Source organism: Heteronotia binoei, chromosome 8, assembly GCF_032191835.1.
Source record: "Heteronotia binoei isolate CCM8104 ecotype False Entrance Well chromosome 8, APGP_CSIRO_Hbin_v1, whole genome shotgun sequence".
Classification (NCBI taxonomy): Eukaryota; Metazoa; Chordata; class Lepidosauria; order Squamata; family Gekkonidae; genus Heteronotia; species Heteronotia binoei.
The window spans coordinates 90,730,135-90,751,788 of NC_083230.1; the positions used below are offsets into that span (position 1 = coordinate 90,730,135).

At 44.1% G+C, this 21,654-nt stretch overlaps 1 protein-coding gene across 2 annotated transcripts in view; it reads right to left on the reverse strand.

Moving 5' to 3' along the window:
- The window catches only part of RFX4 (regulatory factor X4), a 141,148-nt gene that overhangs the window by 89,243 nt on the left and 30,251 nt on the right, over positions 1-21,654 (reverse strand). The gene's annotated exons all lie outside the window — the stretch shown is intronic.

The window sequence follows — 21,654 nt, forward strand, 5'->3', positions numbered from 1 at the left end:
GATCCATGGGTATCTGGGGCTCTGGGGGGCTGTGCTTTGAGGTAGAGGCACCAAATTTTCAGCATAGCATCCAGTGCCTCTCCCCAAAGTACTCCACAATTTTAAAAACAATTGGACGGGGGTCCAATTCTATGAGCCCCCAAAGAAGGTGCCCCTATCCTTCATTATTTCCTGTGGAAGGAAAGCATTTAAAAAGGTGTGCAGTCACTTTAAACGTGATGGCCAGAACTCCCTTGGAGTTCAGTGATGCTTGTTACACCTTTGCTCCTGGCTCCGCCCCTGATGTCTCCTGGTTCCACACCTGATGTCTCCTGGCTCCACCCCATGACTTTGCATATACCATTACACATATAAAATCTCTTGGAACTGACAAACTGGGTGCATTCACACTACACTAAATAATGTGTTTTGCAACTGAATTTTTACTATGTAAGAATAGCTAAAATCCACTTGCAAAATGCATTCTTTAGTGTAGTGTGAATGCACACACTGACATTCATAGGGTATCAAATTATTAGGGTATCTAAATGCTAACACACAGTACACATATAATGTATTCAGGAGGAATTCAAGTTAGATGCTCCCTTCTGACTTCACATATCCCAGGTGAGATTAAGGACTTCTTCACTGATTACAACCTGCAATTTGTTATGACATCTGAAACTGGTGCCTTGACAACTTGAGTTTGTTTCTTGCCTATAAACCGGGCAAGTGTCCTTGTTAAAACACCTGGTTTAAGTGTGTGATTCAGACATCACAAAATTAGTTCCAATCCAGTCTTGGCCGAATATTTGAGGGAAAGGGAAAAGGTAGTGCACATGCCCATGGCCTTCCAATTTTGTTCTTATTATGAACAAACCATGGTATGATCATGATTTCTGAATGCTATCTATGGCACCATAATTAGGAGAAAAGACTAACCATACAATTTTTATATATCAGTTCAAATGGGAGACAATAGAAGGTACTTCAGCATGGTTTTAAAATATTCAGTACTAACTGGAAAGCTGAATTCGGCAGATTCACATTCCAAGATACACTGATTACTAGTACAATCCGAAAATGGGGATTGTTAAACTCTAGTGTTCAAAACTTGAGACATAAAAAATAACTCATAACAGATCAGCAACTCAGCACAGTGCAAACCAAGTTACACATAGGATGGGCTATGTAGGTTTTGCTCCTCCTTCATACTCCTAAATTAGACTTGTAACAGGGAGTATAAGCAGCCAGGACCATGTGTCTATGCTCATTTATGTGCATATTTATTTAATCATTTATATAGCACCTATCACATCACATGACAACCAAGTCTCTGTAAGAAACTGCCACACTCCTTCAACAAAGGCTTAAGAACATAAGTAGAGCCTGCTGGATCAGACCAGTGGTTCATCTAGTCCAGGATGTTTTATAATAACTTGGGATCTCCCCACACCCAGACCAAACAAACAACTGGTACTGGTGGGACAACAACTCCAGCTCTTCTATCTGTCATCTCAGTTTCCTAATGTCCCTCCCTGCCTCCAGTTGTCTTGCTTACTATTCCTCCCTCAGATCTCTGAGCTAAGGTTGCCAGGTCCTCCCTGCCCACCAATGGTGGATGGGAGGCATAGGGTTGCCAGATCCAGGTTGGGAAACTGGATTTGCTGATTAAGCCTAGGGAGGACAGGGACCTCAGTGCAGTTCAGTGCCATACAGTCCACCCTCCAAAGCCCCCATTTTCTCCAGGGGAACTGATCTCTATAGTTTGGATAAGAGTTGTAATTTCAGAAGATCCTCAAGTCTCACTCAGAGGCCAGCACACTTACTTTGAGCTCTACTCAAGAGGCCCCTGCCCCTTTCTCTCTCCAGTTTCTGTATCATGACTGGGTATACCCAGACTAAGGATCCCAAACACCAGGGTCAGGGAGGTGCTTATATGAAGATCACACGTGTCTATTCACTACCATGTGGTAACATGAAGACATTAATTAGATACTTATTCCTTGTTTGTCTCCAGAATCTTATGCTTGCAGACTGCAGCGTAGCTGCTAGGCTGCATGAGCAGAGTTTGCTTCCCTGGATGGGAAGAGTCAGGGGGCACTTGTTTTGGCGCGCAGAAAAAAAGGCGGGATCTGACAGTCTAACTGTCAGATCTGCACTCCTCGTCGGCTCCTTCGTCTTGGCAGACGATCGGCTGAGGCTTTTCTTTTGTTTTTGGTTGGACGTCGGGGTTTGTTGGGGCAGTCGACTGGGCAGCGGCGGGTGAAGCGTCGGCTGTAGCTTCGGCTAGAGCGTCGGCTGCAGTGCTGCGGGCTGGCGGTGGCATCGGAGGCAGTGGAGGACGTGGTGTTGTCCTTCTTGTTGGCTGAGTCTGCCTAGGGTTTGGGGTCTCCTGGGGCAGGGGTTGTGGAGCCCAGGGGTTGGTCTTTCCCCTTTTAATTTTTGAGGGTGTGGGCCTGTGGGGCAACCTGGGTTTTTTATTATTGCCCTTGAGGTTGGCAGGTGACCATTTTGGAGAGCCATTTTAGAGTGGAGCTGCAGAAGGCCAGTGGGGGAAAGAGGAGCTGGACAGGCTTGAGCGCTCAAGGAACACATTATTGAATTTAAAGGAGCATCCTCAGAGGCCTATATCTGTACCTTCTGAAGAGCTTCTCCAGAAGCCTATACCTGCCCCCCCACTTGTTACGACGGCCGAAATGGAAGTAATGCACCAAATGTAGCTAGAAGTAGGGCCTGGTAAACTATTAGAGGCCCAGCAGAGTAGTGATTTCCTCACTCGGGAGGTTGATTATATTCCACCCCAATACCAAATTACGCCTGACCCTGTAATTGGGGAGCATTTTAACTGTTTCTTAGAGGAGCACGAGATTGGTGAAATTGGCCCTCTCCCTGTTGGCCCAGTTGAGGGTTCTAACCTAGTCTCAACTCATACATATAGGAATGGGTCAATATTAGTAGATGCTAAGGATCTGGATCTCGGCTTGGCTTCGCGAACGAAGATTTAAGAAGGGTGCAATAGTCCACGTCTGCTGCAGGCTCACTGGTGGCTGACAAGACCAATGCGGGACAGGCAGGTCCGGCCACAGTGGCTGCAGGGAAAAGTCTGATTTAGGATTGGTGCTGTAGCAGTGCGATTCTTCCTCAATCTCCTTTTGTCCTCAAGACCAGCTATGCGTGCGTTCTCAAAGGAAGAGACAGCCTGGTGGATGGTGTGTCTCCATGCTTGGCGATCTGAGGCTAGGTCAGACCACTGGTGATGGTTGATGCGACAGGTGCCAAGGGATTTCTTCAAGGAGTCCTTGTACCTCTTCTTTGGTGCCCCTCTATTTCGATGGCCGGTGGAGAGTTCGCCATACAGGGCAATCTTGGGAAGGCGGTGGTTTTCCATCCTAGAAATATGCCCTGCCCAGCGCAGCTGCGTCTTCAGCAGCAGTGCCTCGATACTGGTAACCTCCGCCCGCTTGAGGACTATCCAGATCCGTAGCAAGGATCTGGATAAAATAGAGAAGTTAGACTGACAATTCCCATCTCAGAGTGAGCATTTTATAAAGTGTATTTCTTGGAATGTGTCAGGTTGGTTTAATAAAACCCATGACCCCATGTTTTTGCAATACATAAGGGGGCATGATATAATTTTTATTCAAGAGTCCTGGCTAACATCTAAATTGATGTTAAATGGGTTTATTTCCTATTCACTTAATGCTCTCTCTACCTCGGCTAAAGGTCGACCTAGTGGGGGTTTGGTTTGTTTGGTTTCAACTGCTTTGATTTGTGAGGTGATATCGCTACCTTCGTTGACCTCCATAGCCATGACTTGCCTTTTCAAATTTAAGGAACGGACTATTTTGGCAGTCAATGTTTATATTCCACCCTATTCATCTCCTTATTATGATAAGAATTGTTGGACTGACTTGGAAAATTATATATGTGATCTTGAAGCCAATTATCCTAATGCACAACTGATTTTACTAGGTGATTTTAATGCTCGAATAGGTATGGGGTCTAATGGCGAATTTTATAATGGTAGGAGGCACTCGAAAGACTCTGTTGTAAACAGACATGGCCTGATGCTCAATCATTTGATTGATAAGCTGGGCCTTCTGGTTGCAAATGGCAACCTTGAGGGCGACAAATATGGTGAATTTACTTATTTTAGCCGTAAGGGGGCCAGCGTGGTTATTTATTAATTTCTCCATCTCTCTGTTGTAATCTAGTATATTTTGAAGTTGGGTCGCTCCCAGAGAGCAACCACCAACCTCTTATATTTTTGATTTTGGCTCGGGATCCAATATGTGCCCCTGTGGTTATGTCTCCTGATATTGAGATTATGACAAATGTACGCTTGAGATGGTCAGATGCACTCCAAAATGAATTACATCAAGTGCTTTACATCACTCCTGGAAACCAAAAGAAAAATCTTGGATTCAGAAGATTGTGAGACTATCTTGTTACTTTATGAAGAATTAACTGAGTCCTTAAAACCCTGCTTAGTTAAGACCATCAGTTGGTAGGCAATATGTTAGCAATGGATGGTTTGATAGAGAATGTGCTGATATGAAAAAACAGTTTAGGCGTGCTGTCAGAACCCATAAGCAAAAGGAGGTACCCTTTTTACCAAAACCTTTTTTTGAGCTTCGTAGTAGCTACAAATCTTTAATTAAGGAAAAGAAAATTGAAATCAATACGAGAATCTTGGCAAGAACTTACCTTGGCTCTAAATCAGAGAGATACGTCAAAGTTTTGGAGACTTCTAGCATCTATAGAAGGGAGGGTTCAATGTGAATCAGATTCTTACATCTCCAAATGCCAGTGGGAGCACTATTTTTTTAATTTATTCAATGACCAACCTGATGAGAATATAGTAATAAATTATGTATCCTCCTCCCTGACAATTAGTTTGCCCAAGTGGCCGCCTGTAACTGTGAGCAAAATAAAATTTCTTATTTCCTCTATGAGGAGTAATAAAGCTCCAGGTGAAAACTTCATCCCACCAGACATGTTTAAGGCCTTTCAATCTTGGTGGGTGCCTATATTAGCCACTCTTTTTACTGTTATTGACAGGAAGGGAAAATTCCCTAGGGAATGGTCTTCTTCCATTGTGGTCCCAATTTACAAGAAGGATGACCGCTCCAACCCTGCAAATTATAGGCCAATAAGCTTGCTAGATGTTGCTGGTAAATTGTATGCTAGACATCTTTTATCTAAATTGGAATCATGGGTCTTTGAGAAGGAACTGTTAGCACCACACCAAGCAGGTTTTAGACAGGGGCACTCTACTCTAGATCACTGCCTATTACTTCATCATCTGGTCAATAAATATACAACGCGCCCTTTCAAAAAACTATTTGTGGCATTTGTTGACCTAAAAGCAGCATTTGATTCAATCTCGAGACCCCATTTATGGGCAAAGTTAAATAAACTGCACATTGACCCAAGGCTGCTTGCAAGGATAATAGGCCTCTATTCCGATACGAGTATGAAGATTCATCTTGGCCCATATGGCCAATTATCTAGCCCAGTTAAAACAACAAAAGGGGTTCATCAAGGGTGTATTTTGGCTCCACTTCTTTTTAACCTATACCTGAATGATATAGTTGATTTTCTTGCAGGTCCCCACTTTTTCCCTGTCAAAGTTGGTGAGAAATTTATTTCTATCCTGTTATATGCAGATGACACTCTGTTAATTTCTCATACCCAAATTGGCCTGAGAAGACTGTAGAGACGCTTTAGTCAATACTGCAAGGATAATCTTTTGCATGTAAATTATGACAAAACTAAGATTATGGTATTTGCTTGTAGACCTAAATACTATAACTGGAGGTTGGATGGGAAACCAATCGAACAGGTTCCCTTGTTTAAATAATTAGGTGTCATGTTTCGTCAGTCATGCTCCTGGGCCGCTCATATAGACCATGCTAAGCATAATATTGAAAAAGCTGCAGTGGGACTATTGCGATTTTATAGAAGAAAAGGTGTCTGCCTTATACGCCCAACTGTCAAAATTTACCAAAGAAAATTATTACTGCAGCTGCTCTATGGAGCACCAGTACGGGCCTCTGGAAATCTCCACTCTCTAGAAGTCTCCCAGAATAACTTTACATGTAGGCTTCTTGTGGTTCCTCCTTTAACACCTTCGCCAATGACTAGACTGGAGATATCCCTCCCTCATGTAAGAACTTTAGTCTATAAATTGGCTATTAATTTCTGGCTGAAGATTATTTTCCATATGACATCGGAACTGTTAATTTTGGCATATGGGGAAATGAAGGATAGATCGTGGCGCAGTTTTATTTTGGAAATAGTGGCTAAGCTTGGGTTTTCAGTTGATTCCCTGGGCTCCCTTGGGTTTGATACTGCTAAATCTTTGGTTAAGCAAAGGTTGATAGACCAATCTATCCAAGCCAATAGGGGAATTATAGGCGAACTGAAAACTTCTGTGATTTATAGCCAGCTGCCCTTGTCGCTTCCGTTACTTCCCCCATATTTTGTAAATTTGACAAACTTTAAGCACTGGAAAGTCTTCACGAGGGCTCGCTTTGATTTACTGCCAATACTGGCCAATGAAGGCCGGTTTAGGCAAATTCCTTTTCAGGAAAGAGTTTGTACTTGTGACCTAACATCCATTGAGGACCTCTATCACTCCCTATTTTATTGTCCTGATTTTAAGATTGAACGGAATAGGTTTCTGGATCGTATTTTATCTTCTCTTTTTGGTAAGTCAAACCAGGAGAAACTAGTCTTCTTGCTGTCTGACAGAGATAGACATATTACCCTCCAAGTTGCAAGATTCATGACTGGCATTATGGAAAAGAAAATGAAGACTGTACCACACTAATTGTTCATTATTATTATTCTGGGTAGTTTACTAGTGTGAACATATGAAGCTGCCTTATACTGAATCAGACCCTTGGTCCATCAAAGTCAGTATTGTCTTCTCAGACTGGCAGCAGCTCTCCAGGGTCTCATGCTGAGGTTTTTCACACCTATTTTGCCTGGATCCTTTTTTTTTGGGGGGGGGGGGAGATGCCAGGGATTGAACCTGGGACCTTCTGCTTCCCAAGCAGATGCTCTACCACTGAGCCACTGTGCCCGGTTAAATTTTTTCTGATGTTTTAATTTTATATCTGGTTTTTAAAATTGAGTTTTATTGTATCTTATTGTATTAAGGCACGAGGTATTCTGTTTTTTTCTCTCTCTCTTCTTGTTTCTTTTGTTTTATTGCTGAATCTGGTTGTTTGATGCTATGGCAATATGTGCTAATGCAATAAATTGAATTGAATTGAATATTTAGATGGCTGGTGGAAAAGGGTCGGGCAAGCCCAAAGGAAAAAAGCCAGTGCCTAAGGCGCCCAAGGCTCTTGTGAAAAGGCCACCACCACCGTTATCCTCTTCTGATGAGGAGGGTGATATGGTGGTTGATTCCAATATTGCTTGTAGATTGAGAGCATTGGAACAGGCAGCGGGCATCTTTTCTCCATGTGGGGAGGATGGTGTGAGGCAATCTAAGAAGGGTAAGCAGGCGAATATTCTCACCAGGCTGTCTATTCTTGAGGACAGGTCTGGTGGTCGTGCCTGGCAGGGACGCTGGCCTTTGCGGTCCGGATGTGGGTTTGATGGCGGCTGCAGCATCGGGGGTCGGTTTGCCATTGGTTTCTGCTGGATTTGGAGGTAGGTTGGGTGATAGTTTACAGGTGGGGCCTGGGCACGTTTGGCCATGGGGAGCATGGGGGCCTGCTTCGGCGGCCGGGCAGGGCGCTTCCATGTCAAGCGCAGGGGCGCCTGCCTCCTCTGCGTTGGGCGTGTTTCAGAATTGGGCTTGGCCATGTGGGCAAGGCGTTCCTAGTGTGTACCTGGGCGCAGGGCATCCTGGCATGGCTGGTTCCTTTATGGAGGCACCCTCAACATATGGGATGGTGCCTTTTGCTGCTTTGCTGTTTGGGGAGGTTGCCTTGCCGCTGGGGGACCACTTGCTTCCCACTACTAGGGAAAATATATTAAATGGGGAGTAGGTGGATATTTTTTCTCTTCTCTTTCGGGAGGTTGAGAAAAAAGACAAGGAAGAATTGGATGAGAAAGAGAAAGAAAAATTGAAAAAACGGAAGGTGGACAGGACCTGGGCTAATTGGCTTCCTGGGTTCTGTATTTATGCCAGGATGATTGCGAGGGTGCAGCCGTGGTGGCAGCATCCCTGTTCCAGTATTTGGACATAATTTATAAAGGCTATACAACCTTTAGTGGACCAGCCTGGTTACAATATGACCAGGAATTTAGGATGAGGGCTGCCCTGTATCCGTCCCTTCAGTGGGATCGGATCCATCAGCAGCTTTGGCTGCATGTTTTGTCCCTGGATAGGCCTAATCTGGGTGATCGCTCTGATAGTGGTCACTTGGTGAGTAGGTCATCCACATCCGCTGCTGGTTCATCAGGCTCTCCCCGCGGTGCAGCGGGGCAGGCGGTTCAACCCCGCATGCTCTGCTGGGAATTTGGATCCCTTGGAGTATGTAATAGGAAGGTGTGCCAGTTCAAGCACGAGTGCCCCATGTGTGGTGGTTCCCACTCATTTGACAACTGCCCTAGCCCGTGGGCATAAAAATACAAAGAAGCCTGGCGGTAGCGGAGGTGCCTTTCCAGCTAAGAAAGGGGCCCAGCCCGATAAGGGTGGGACCTCTTGAGCAGTGGCTGTCGAGGTACCCTTGAAGGGTTCATAGTTTATATTTGTTAGAAGGTTTTAAAGTTGGATTTAGGATCCCTTTTCAGGGTCCTTGAGTTCCGTTTATGTCAGGAAACCTTAAGTCAGTTCAGGGCTTGGAGCAGGTCGTTAGGGACAAGATTGCAAAAGAGCTGGCTGAGGGAAGGATACTGGGTCCTTTTTCACATCCTCCAGTGAGTACTCTTAGAGTCTCACCTTTGGGTGTGGTGCCTAAAAAGGCGCCTGGTGACTTTCGTTTGATTCACCATTTGTCTTTTCCTAAGGGAAAGTTCGTGAATGATGGGATCCCGGAGCACTTATGCTCTGTTAGGTACACCAGCTTTGACCAGGCTATTGCTGTGGTGAGGCGTTGCGGGGTGGGGGCAGAATTGGCAAAATGCAACATTAAGTCTGTGTTTCGCATTTTACCTGTCCATCCCGATGATTTTGAATTTCTAGGGTTTCCTTTTGAGGGTCAATTTTACATGGATAGAGCATTGCCAATGGGCTGCTCTGTGTCATGTTCAGCTTTCGAGCGTTTCAGTTCATTTTTGGAATGTGCAGGAGAAAGTGGGTTTGCAGGATGTCATTCATTATTTGGATCACTACCTTTTTGTGGGTCCCAAGGGGACTGGGCGTTGTGGGCAGTTGCTATCTGGCAGTGGAGCTTGGGGTTCCTTTAGCACCTGAGAAAACTGAAGGTCCGACCCAGAGGTTGACCTTTTGGGGGATTGAATTGACACTATTGCGCAGTTGTCTAGGGTGCCTCTTCAGAAAATAGTGGAGCTGAGGGCTAGGATTTCTACCTTTCTTCTTAAAAGGAAGGTTACTTTGTTGGAGTTGCAGCAGCTAGTTGGGCACCTCAACTTTGCTTGCAGAGTGGTTGCTCCTGGGAGGGCTTTTCTTAGAAGACTGTGCGATGCTATGGCAGGGTTACGCTTGCCTCAGCATAGAACTAGGGTCATCTGCAGCATGAGGGATGATTTGAGGGTTTGGTAGGAATTTTTGGAGTCCTTTAATGGAGTCCCTTTTTGGAGGGATGACATGAGGCTCGAAGCTGAGCTTCAGGTCATGTCTGATGCTGCTGGTTCCTTGGGTTTTGGAGTCTATTTCCATGGACATTGGTGCACGGATAGTTGGCCTGACTCCTGGGTAAAGGTTGGTGTGAACCGGAATCTTACGTTTCTCGAGTTCTTTCCTATTTCAGTCGCGGTTTGGCTGTGGGGGAAGGATATGGCCAATCACACTGTCCATTTTTGGTGTGATAATATGGCGGTGGTCCACGTCATTAATTCTCTTTCATCCAAATCTGGCTGGGTTATGAGATTAGTGAGGGCCTTCACTCTGCGCTGTTTGCGGCTTGACATTTTGTTTTTAGCCAAACATGTTCCTGGGGTGAGTAACGGGGTGGCTGACACTCTATCTCATAAACAGATGGAGAGGTTTTGTCAGCTGGCCCCAGATGCCGACAGAGAGCCGGTGCCAATGCCCAAGGAGCTATGGCTGATCGGAGAGCCAAGGCCTGCAGAGCGATAGGTCTAGCCATTGCGCCCAGCACCAGGAAGTCTTACGAATGGGCTGTGCGGCAGTTTGAAGACTTTAGGGCTGAGGTAGGGTATTGCAGGGTTTTGCCCCTCCCGGTGGAGCATTTGCTCCATTACTGTGTTTCACTGCGAGGTAAGGGGTTGGTCGTGCAATCCATTAGGGGGCACCTGTCTGCATTGGCTTTTGTCAGTAAGGTGCTGGGTTATAGGGAAGAAACAGCTGACTTTCCTATTCGAAAGATGCTGGAGGGGTGGGCCAGAGAGGCCAGTCCCAGGGTTGATACGCGGAATCCTGTCTCCTTTGATTCTGCAGGGTTTGAAGAGGGTTTGGGACGTGGTGTGTGCTTCATCATTTGAAGCATGTTTGTTTCACGCTGCATCTTTGTTAGCTTTTGGGGGGGCTCTTAGAGTAAGTGAGCTGGTGGCACAGTCTAGAAACGATGTTTCTGGTAAGGCTCTGTTGTTAAGGGATCTGCAGCTATTTGCGGGTAAGGCAGTCATCACTGTCCGTCGCTCTAAGACGGATCAGTTGCAGAAGGGAACGGTGCTCGAGTTGGGTAGTTGCTCAGAGTTTGAGCTGTGTCCAGTTACTGTGTTGACTGCTTTTTTGGCAGTTAGGGGGCCCATGGAGGGGTTTTTGTTTATACATTCGAATGGTAGCCCGTTGACAAAGCATCAGTTTTGCGCAGTAACGTCACGGGCTTTGGGTGAGTTGGGGTTGTCTGGGGTGCGGTTTGGGACCCAATCCTTTAGAATTGGGACAGCCTCAACAGCGGCTGTCATGGGGTATCCTTCCACTTCCATTCATAGATTGGGCAGGTAGCGTTCCTCAGCCTATAAGGCTTATGTGCAACCTTTTATTAGGCTGTGAGTGACTTGGTGTCTGTTTATTGTTGATTCTGTTCTTGTTTAACTGTTTTTTCTCTTTACATGCTGTTGTTCCTGGCCAGAGGAGCCGAGTTCTCGTATGGGCCGCTCATCAGGCTCGGAGAACTGCGGTTGGCTCTCAGCTGGGACTCAGCCAGCATGTGTGTATCAAATGGCGGGGGCACCAGGGCCTTCAGTGCTGCCTTTGTTGTTTAAAGATTGTGTGGGTCCTCCTCCTCAGGTTTTAATTGTTCACCTGGGAGGTAACAATCAGGGACTCTTAAAGGGCAAGGCCTTAGTTTGGCAGGCCTGGGATGATTTCCAGCACATTCGGGAGCAATGGCCTGGGACCACCATAATTTGGTCAGTCATGCTGCCCCGCCTGGTGTGGCATTGTGTTTGGGACCCTGCAGCTATAGAAAGGGCCCAGTATAAGGCTAATAAAGAGATCAGGAAGGTGCTGGAAAAGGGGTTGGGCCACTATTTGCCCCATCCAGACATTTTGTTGAAATTTCCTGACCTCTACAGAGGGGATGGGGTCCATCTCTCAGAAAAGCGTAATATGCTTTTCCTGAGAGATTTGCAGCAAGGGTTGCAGGTGGCTTTGGGCCTCCCGGTGGGTGCTAAGCCCTAAGTAGAGACTTGGCCTTAGTAGTGGCAGGTTTTTGGGGTTTAGGGCACTACGCGGCTAGGGGAGGACTGTGAAGCATCCCCCTTTTGGGGAATTTGGGGTCTGGCATGATCAGCCTTCGGGTTTGAAAACCCGGGTTTGGAGAATGCAGACTGTCTGGGAGGCTCGGCTAGAGGGTGCCTTTCTGGCGAGATGTGCGTCTGGGTTTGGGCCCTCTGGTGCGTGCTTCCCTGCTGGCCTGCCTGGAGGGAGCTGAGTAACACTCAGCTCTGGCTGGGGGGCTGAGTCTCTCGCCCATTAATGGCAGGGGAGCGGTTGCGGTGACCCCTAGCCCTGGCCAGGCCGCTGGTGGGGTACCCTTGCTGTTTTTTAGAATATTGAATAAAGTGGCCCAATTTTATACCAGTACTCTGTGTCTGTCTCTTTATTCCGTCCTTGGGGAGCAATCTAATACTCAAAGATATGCAGAGATATGTATATAGGCATTCCATTAAGTCAGCAGCCATGATAGCCCTATTCTGCATGAATTTGTCTAATTCCTTTAAATGCTATCCAAGTGGCAGGCCATCATTGCATTTTGTATTAATTAATCCATTATGTGAATACTGTCCAGCACTAAATTTGCTTTCCTTCAAAATAACACAAATGTAAACTGGGTGGCTACGAAGAAAGCTGACGAAAATCCCCATGATCATTTTTCTGCAGACTCGGCAGTCTTTGCCAAAAGAATATAATGGTGGTGGTATGAATTTGATAAGCATAGCTGTCTCTAGATGTTATCCTTATTTGTGTCCTGAATGTAGTCTACCATGGCAACACATAAGAGAAGACAGAGATTGGTTAAGTACCGGTAGGGAAAAGACATCTCTACCTACTTGCCTATAATTCAGCACAAAATGCTGGAAAAGGTTTCTTTCTTTTTTTACATAACACATCAGGAACTAACAATAGACAACTAAATTATCTATATATTTTGTAATGATTCTTAAAATAAAATGGGGTTTTAAAATTTGACTTTCCTTGCAAATCTAATTAAGATTGAAATATCATCTTTGAATTCACCCTGTGATGGCTTCAGTCCCCAAATCATTCCAGGCTTAATTGAGGCTTGCAAAAAACCCCTCCTGAAATTAGGATTTTATTCCAGTAGGAAGTAAGTGCTATAGAATTCCAAGAAGCTTACTCTCAAGAGAGCATACATAAGATCCTGAGCACCCAGTCCTATGCATTGTTGCTCATTGATGTTAATGGGATTTACCCCAGGAAAATATCCAGAGAGCTACAGCTACACCAAACCAAATATATGCATGTGTACTTGGAAGGAAGTCCCACAGAGGAGAATGAGATTAACTTCCAAGTGTGCATAGGAATGCAGCATTAGTAAGTCAGAATCAAGATCAAATAGTCTAGCCTGGTGTACACAAAGGAATGAATGGATAATGATTAAAAGTCCAGATCTAAAAGAAAATTGTCCAGCTTTGTTATTAGATGGAGCTGGTGAAAATAAGGTGTGCTACATCCTGAATCTACAAAGTGGAACAAGTCAGGGGAGAAACTATATCAATGACAAGTAGTCCCGTCTGTCCTAGAGCAGAAGATCTGTCAGTCAATTATTTTAATAATGGCTGACATCATCAAAATGCCCTTAATGCTTTGAAAAAGTTCAATATATGGGGTCTATGGCATTATACCCTGCTGACTCTTTCCCCTCCTTAAATCCCACCTTCCCAGGGCTCCACCTCCAAATCTCCAGAAATTTCCCAACTCAGAAGTGGCAACCCTGTCACTGACATGATGCTCTAGGATTCACCCCAAACTCTATGGTTTTATCACAGAGTTTTGATAAGTCTCAGCACATCATACCTGCTTCATGTCACTCCTGGGTATTCATAAAATCAGAGTTGGGAGATCTCCAGGATCAGCTAGTCCAACCCCCTGCATCTTGCAGGAAATTCACAAATACCTCCCCCTACACTTACCCTCAGTAACCCCTGCTCCATGCCCAAAAGATGGCAAAAACCTCCAGGATCCCTGACCAAACTGGCCTGGAGAAAATTGCTTCTTGACTCCAAAGTGGTGATCAGCATTTCCCTGGGTGTTTTTATACATTGTGCTTAGAAGGATGGAACTGGTCTATTTTGTTTTATTACCTTTTACTATTTTTTTGTTTACAGATTTCTGTTAAAATAATTGTTTGTAGTTGTTGATAAAATCAATAACATTTGAATTATAAAAAAAGAAGGGGCCACAAGAACTGATGCAACGCTTCCTTTCCTCCCTCTCATTATCTGCCTAACTTCACAGAAAAAGCATTGCTGCCAGATGGTCATCTAGCCTCTGTTTAAAAACCTCCAAAGGAGGAGAGCCCACCACCTCCCAAGGAAGCCTGTTCCACAGAGGAACCGCTCTGTCAGGAAGTTCTTCCTAATGTTTAGCCGAAAACTCATTTGATTTAAATTCAACCCACTGGCTCTGATCTGGCTTTCTGGGGCAACAGAAAACAACTCTGCACCATTCTGTATATGACAGCCCTTCAAGTACCTGAAGATCGTTATCATATCTCAGGTTGCCAGCCCACAGATCCCAGGAGGGGTTCCCCCACTTTTGGAGGCTTTGGACTGCCCCTAACAGTGATGTTGCCACTTGACGTCCCCAATGTGATGATGTCATTTCTGGGGATGCTTTGAGTTTGGGACAAAAACTAAGTGGTTTTGGAGCCAAAAAAAAAAAAGAGTTTTTGCCCAAAAACCAGATTACTGTGCATGACATCACCAATACAATGACATCACTTCACCCACCAAAAACCCAGAGTTCTTGCCCCAAACACAGAGTATCACACACAATATTGCCAACACAATCACATCACCTACCCACCCCCTGAACATCCCCCCAGATCACTCTGTGTAATCTGCCTTGAGGCCCAGTGAGAAAGGTAGACTATAAATAATGTAAACAAAGAAATATTTCCTACCAATTCTTTGGTGAACTGAATGCACTAGTCCCTAGCTGATTGTTATTTATGTTATGTCCACCTTTCTCATTGAGACTCAAGGCAGATTACACAGCATAAATCAGTGCATTCAACACAATGGGACATCCAATAAAAAGGGTAACTGGATTAGGATTGCAGAAGTCTGAAGCCAAGCACAAGTCTGAAACGAAGCATTAATATTCACATGACATTTTAAACATAGAGGAAATAACATAGTAAGATAATACATGCAGCAACAGATAGTACGCATTCCATACAATGTAATCTAACTTCCTGACAGAACAGTTCCTCAGTGGAACAGCCTTCCTCAAGAGGTGGTGGGGTCTCCTTCCTTGGAGGTTTTTTAACAGAGGCTAGATGGCCATCTGACATAATGCTGATTCTGTGAATTAGGCAGATCATGAGAAGGAACATAAGAGAAGCCATGTTGGATCAGACCAATGGCCCATCCAGTCCAACACTCTGTGTCACACAATGACCAAAAAATGTATATATATATGTGTGTGTGTGTGTGTGTGTGTATACACACTGTGGCTAATAACCACTGATGGACCTCTGCTCCATATTTTTATCTAACCCCCTCTTGAAGCTGGCTATGCTTGTAGCCACCACCACCTCCTGTGACAGTGAGTTCCACATGTTAATCACCCTTTAGGTGAAGAAGTACCTCCTTTTATCCATTCTAACCCGACTGCTCAGCAATTTCATTGAATGCCCACGAGTTCTTGTATTGTGAGAAAGGGAGAAAAGTACTTCTTTCTCTACCTTCTCCATCCCATGCATAATCTTGTAAACCTCTATCATGTCACCCCACAGTCGATGTTTCTCCAAGCTAAAGAGCCCCAAGCATTTTAACCTTTCTTCATAGGGAAAGTGTTCCAAACCTTTAATCATTCTAATTGCCCTTTTCTGCACTTTTTCCAATGCTATATTATAATGCGGTGACCAGAATTGCACACAGTATTCCAAATGAGACCGCACCATCCATTTATACAGGGGCATTATGATACTGGCTGATTTGTTTTCAATTCCCTTCCTAATTCCCAGCATGGTGTTGGCCTTTTTTATTGCAATTGCACACTGTCTTGACATTTTCAGTGAGTTCTGTACCACGACCCCAAGATCTCTCTCTTGGTCAGTCTCTGCCAGTTCACACCCCATCAACTTGTATTTGTAGCTGGGATCCTTGGCCCCAATGTGCATTACTTTGCACTTGGCCACATTGAACCTCATCTGCCACGTTGACGCCCACTCACCCAGCCTCAACAGATCCCTTTTGATCCCCAGGAAGGGTTGCATCCATGCCTAGTTCTTGTGGCCCCTTCTTACACATCCAGGGAAATGCTAATAGACACCTTGGGGTTAGTCAGAATTTTTTCTCCAGGCCAGATCGGCAAGGGATGCTGGAGGTTTTTGCCATCTTCTGGGCATAGTGTGTAAATAAAAAAACTGCTAAGAGACACCATAAATTTTAAACAAGACAGTGTAATGTAGAGGTCAGTGGTGTACTGACAAAGCTTGCACATAGAACTTCAAATAAAAAAACATGTAGCAAAAAAACATAAACAAGATAATTCAAAAGCAGTCTTTCCAATCACAAAGGAGTGACAATAGTCCAGTATTTAGTTCATGGAACTAAAAGAAGCCCTTCCAAAGACGTCTGTTCTAGATATCAAGACGTTTCATCCATCTTTCTTTGGTTTGGAGGCTTATTTATCACTGGAACCCAATCTTTACAATACATTCACAGGAGACCAACAAGGTTCAGACCATGTCTGTAAGATTTACAGGTTCCATCTTCTGGGCATAGAGCAGGGGTCACTGGGGATGTATGTGTGGGGAGGATGTACATGTGAATTCCCTGCATTGTGCAGGGGGTTGGACTAGATGTCCCTTGAGGTCCCTTCCAGCCCTATAATGCTGCAATAATATAGTCCATAAGCCCTTTTCCTTTATTAAAGAATCTTCTTGAACCATTCTGTTTGTTCTATTCATTACCTTTGTTAAAATGCTTTCCATTGCCTTTGTTAAAATGCTTTCATGAATAATTCAGTTTTGCATTGTATGTGGAATGCCAAGGGAGTGGGAGGCTTTCTGACTTTGTCAAGGCGGCTGTGGAATAATGTGGGGGTCATAGCAGAGAATGCATATGTACAGGCAGACATTGACGCCATGATCCTTATTTCCTCTAGTTATTTATTAATTTCATGCAATATGAGATTGCTAAGGTACAAAACTGCACTCTTGTCTGGACTCCTACTTTGTTCTTGTCTGGGTTGTTACAGGAAACAAAAATTTACCTGATTTCTGTAACAGAGAGCTGGTTGGAAGAAAATGACATGCTCTATCTGTCTCAACTAACTCCAAGTAGTTATTTCATGTTATGAAATCCTTGACCAACCTGGTACAGGTAGCTGGGGAGGAGGGGTGATGATTACCATCTGCGATCTTTCTTATTTTCACAGATTCCCATTTCAAACTATTACTTACTTCAGATGTAAACTCCTTACACTGGGGAATAATGCACTACCTGTCAATCCTATTGGAATTTGCAGAAAAGTATGAAATGTAAACAACAAACATTTTAGGGTAAAAACACTGTAAAGTCATAGACATAATGTCACCAAAATATCAAGAAAATGCACAAACTTGGTGACCATTTTGGAGGTAGCTAAGCAAAACCCAACCAACATTGCTCAGTTTCAATGTGGGGAAGAGGGGGAGGTTAAATCTGTAAAAGATAGGAGAAAGGGAATATTAAACTGGAGTTAGGAAGGGGCAAAACAGATAAAAGGGGATATATGAACAAAGCAAAGAGGAGAAAAGGGTGTGTGGGGAACCAGAGCTGCCAAGAGGGCAGCAAAGCACAGCAACATCCTGGCTTTGAAAAAGCTGGTTCTCTTTAATCCATACCACAGCATTCACACAGCCCCTGCCCTGCTGCTGGAAGAGGCACAGACCGCAAGAGGAACCTTCAAACTGCTCATGCACATGCAGGGTGGCTGCATCACTCACCCTACTGTCCAAACAGCTGGGAAAAACACTTAATGGTAGCTATTTAATCCAATCCCAGCCTGTTCCAAAATGAGGTAGGTACCAGCAGGACCCCGGGAGCAGATGTGCACATGCAATTACGCACTTTAAATCTGAATGGGAGGCATGGTTAGGTTGGGCCAAATCTCTCGTGTGATCGCACCCAAACACTGTTAAACCCATCAGCCACGTCAGAACTGGAGCAAGGCAAGACCAGCAGCACAGCTCACGGCTGCTTCAGTTATTGACAGACTGCTACATCCTAATATGGTTGTTGTTTTCAGCAGTTTCTTTCCTTCCATCTAGATCTGTAGTTTTGTCTCTCATTCAGACTTTTCCTGTTAATGTATTGTAGAAAACACAACAACTTTTCCTTTTTTCTTAATTTCTGTTCCTTTTTTCCATACTTTACCCCATTTTGCTCTCTTCCTTTCATGATATGCCTTCATTTCTCTCTCTCTCTCTTGGTTTCTCATTTGGCAACTTAGAACGTTCTTAGTGTAGTAAGGCAGCAAACTTCTTGTTCATATTATGAACAGAAGCAAGGTTTGAAAAAATATTTCCTTGTGGTCGATCAAACTGGTAAAAGGATGCTTTCACCCCCCTCCCCCTTAAGTGCATGGTAATAGCATGTTCATCTCCCTTAGCGATTACACATGTGGAACAGAAGTCAAAACCCCTCCCCCCTAATTAGATTTAATTACATTTTAAACAGTGTTTAGGCAGAACATCTAACATCCCTTTGTAAATACTGTTTTACTACTGTACACATTAACCTTCTAGGGTTGCCAGGTCTGACTCAAGAAATATCTGGAGACTTTGGGGGTGAAGCCAGGAGTAAGGATGTGACAAGCACCAATGAACTCCAAAGGGAGTTCTGGCCATAACATTTAAAGGGACCACACACCTTTTAAATGCCTTCCCTCCATATGGAAATAATGAAAGACAGGGCTCCTTCTTTGGGGACTCATGGAATTGGACCCCCTGGTCCAATTGAAACTTGGGGGGTGTTTTGAGGAGAGGCACCAGATGCTATGCTGATACTTTGATGCTTCTACCTAAAAAAAACAGCCCCCCCCCCCGATATCCATGGATCAATTCTTCATTATACCCTATGGGAATCTGTCACCATAGGGTATAATGGAGTGCCCAACAGACATTTTCCTTCCCCCCCCCCCAGCTTTCTCATGATAACCCTGAAGTTGGGGGAGGGCCTCCAAACCGGGGATCCCCTGCCCCCAACTAGGGGTTGTAGCAACCCAAAGAGTAATGTGGAAAAGAGAAGCAGATATACAGCACACAGCATCCACAAAAAAACAGCCTCAAGTATGAAAAGTATTCACAAATTTATCACAAATAATAAATATAAAGTATTTAGACAAAAGTGCATAAGTCACACCCGACCCAAAGTCCTTTCATTTAAGGCCGAGATCCTTATTCTTTAAAGTGGTGGTCCGGGGTGATAGATGAGCCATGAAGAAAGAGTCCAGTGCTCCCAAACTTCTTTCAACAGGCTTCCAAATTATTCAAATCTTTCATACATGGCATAAAATTCATAATTTCTGCAGATTATCAACAGCCGTGTGCTGTATACCTGCCCAATTGGGGAATGGCAATCCTAATTCATGTTTATATGACAAATTACATAATCTTTTTAGAGAATAAATCAGCAAAATCAACTCCTGTGATCCCAGTACTTCTCTCCAGCACCATTACATAATCCATTTGCTTCTGCTTTTGTGCTAGGTAAAGGGACAAGGGTAAACTGAAATAAATTTCTTAACTGATTTACTTACTAAATGGTTACTGATATGAAGCTTATGTGAACTGCAGCCCACGTCATCAGATGTATCCTATGTTGGTATATTTGTGTGTACAAATATAAAATTAAAAAAATTGACATATGGTTTCGATTAGGGTCATGGGGATCCAGGTGGAGTCTGTCCAGGGGCCCATGGTGGCTCTTGGCAGCCCTGAGGGGAGCAGAAGCGGCAAAAGGGAGAAACATAAAAAGGAGGGAGGGAGGTTGGAGGGAAGGAAGAAAGTAAGAAAGGCTGCAAGGAGAGGCAAAGAGGAAAACCAAAAGGGAGACAATGAGGAGTGAGATTCCCCCAGGAGGAGTGAGATTCCCACATAGGCCCTCACCTTTTTACACAGGTTTTAAAAAGAGTTTGGTGTAGTGGTTAAGAGCATGGATTCTAATCTGGGAGAACCAGGTTCGATTCCCTACCACTCCACATGCAGCTGCTGGTGTGACCTTGGGTCAGTCACAAACTCTCAGAGCTGTTCTTGGCAAGAGCAGATCTCAAAAGAGCTCTTTCAACCGCACCTCCCTCCCTTCGGAGTATTAAGCTCTGTCATATTTACCACAGGACAACATTTCTGTACTGTTAAGAATTAGTTAAAAAAAAAAAGCCCTGACAAATACAGTTTCTCTAGTAACAGCATCATAGCACCTGCTACTTTCAATAGCTCTCTTTTGAGGAGGTCTGCTTTATAGATTACAACATCCATGTAGAGGCTTTAGAGAAATGCTTCCATTGGGTAGCCCCTCCACATGGGAAGTCTCTGTTTCATATAGGAAGTAAATATTCTCCTCAGCTCTTAGGCCTCTTGCTTATCCCTCAGCCAGCACATTCTCCACTCCCCCCCTCCCACTAATTATAACCATAGTTTCCTAGGTTACAGGTTTAATGGCCACCTGCTGCCTCCTTCTGTACACTGCAACATTACATCATGAGGCATCACATCAAAACTGTTAAAGGCACAGGATGAAAGATACCAACACTGTTAAGGGAGTAGGAAAAGCCCTTAATGCTAAAATGACTGCGCTGGATAAATCAGTTAGTCAGTAAACAAGGCAGATAGCATCATGAGAGATTTCTGTGGAGTTTCCTTTATCTAACACATAAACTTCAGATCCTGACAACAATCAGCTGGTGCATCAGTACCATGGGGCATCATTCAGACAAACCAGAACAGGCTGAAGACAGGGCTATGTAAACCCTACAGAACAGAAACCTAAAATTCCAATGCAATATTCTGCTATAATTTCATAGCCTGAATAATTAAGCATACTTACTTTTTCTGGGCTATTATACTGATATTTAAAAATTATTACAGTTTTATCCCACCCTTCTTTTAAGGAGCTCATGGTGGCATATATGATTCTCCTCTCTCCATTTTATCTTCACAAAACCCTATGTGAGGAAATTAGACTGAGGGAGAATGACAGGCCCAATGCTACCCAAGAGAGCTTCATAGTGGTAGTAGTAGATTTGAACTTTGGTTTCTGTGGTCTGATATTATAACCATTATACCACATTAGCCTTTTCTGATCTACTGCTGTTGGACTCTCAGTGCTGTAGCCAAAATTTGGATTCTGTGCTGCACTTTAGTGCTTTTTTAAAAAAAAATGAATTTGCAAGTTAATTTATTTTATTAGATTTTTATCCCTCTCCTCCAGAATGGGCCTTGGAAGTCATATCCTTGATAAAGGCAGCATAGACATTTTTGCCGCCCTGAGCCCGTTAGGGGAGGGTGGGATATAAATTTGATAAAATAAAATAATAAAATAAAAAAATAATTACATTTGCACAATCTGCTACTTGTAGATATGGGGGCAAAGAGCTATGTAGCCATTACAGAAAGTCATATCATTTTGTCTGATTGCTGAGATTTTACCAGCATTTGAAATCTAGAAATCTACTGAGTTTCTTAGGAGTCTTCTACACATTTGACATATTCCAGATTTTCTTGGCAGTTGACCCACAGGCATTGGAATCGGTATGAGCACGATTCTTCCACATGTCTGCCCTCCCTGTGCATTTTCACAGTTGTGTGGTCAGTTTATTTCCTTCCACACATGCCTTCAATAACCAGGATTTTCAAGGAAGGGTACTGTCATCATCAATAG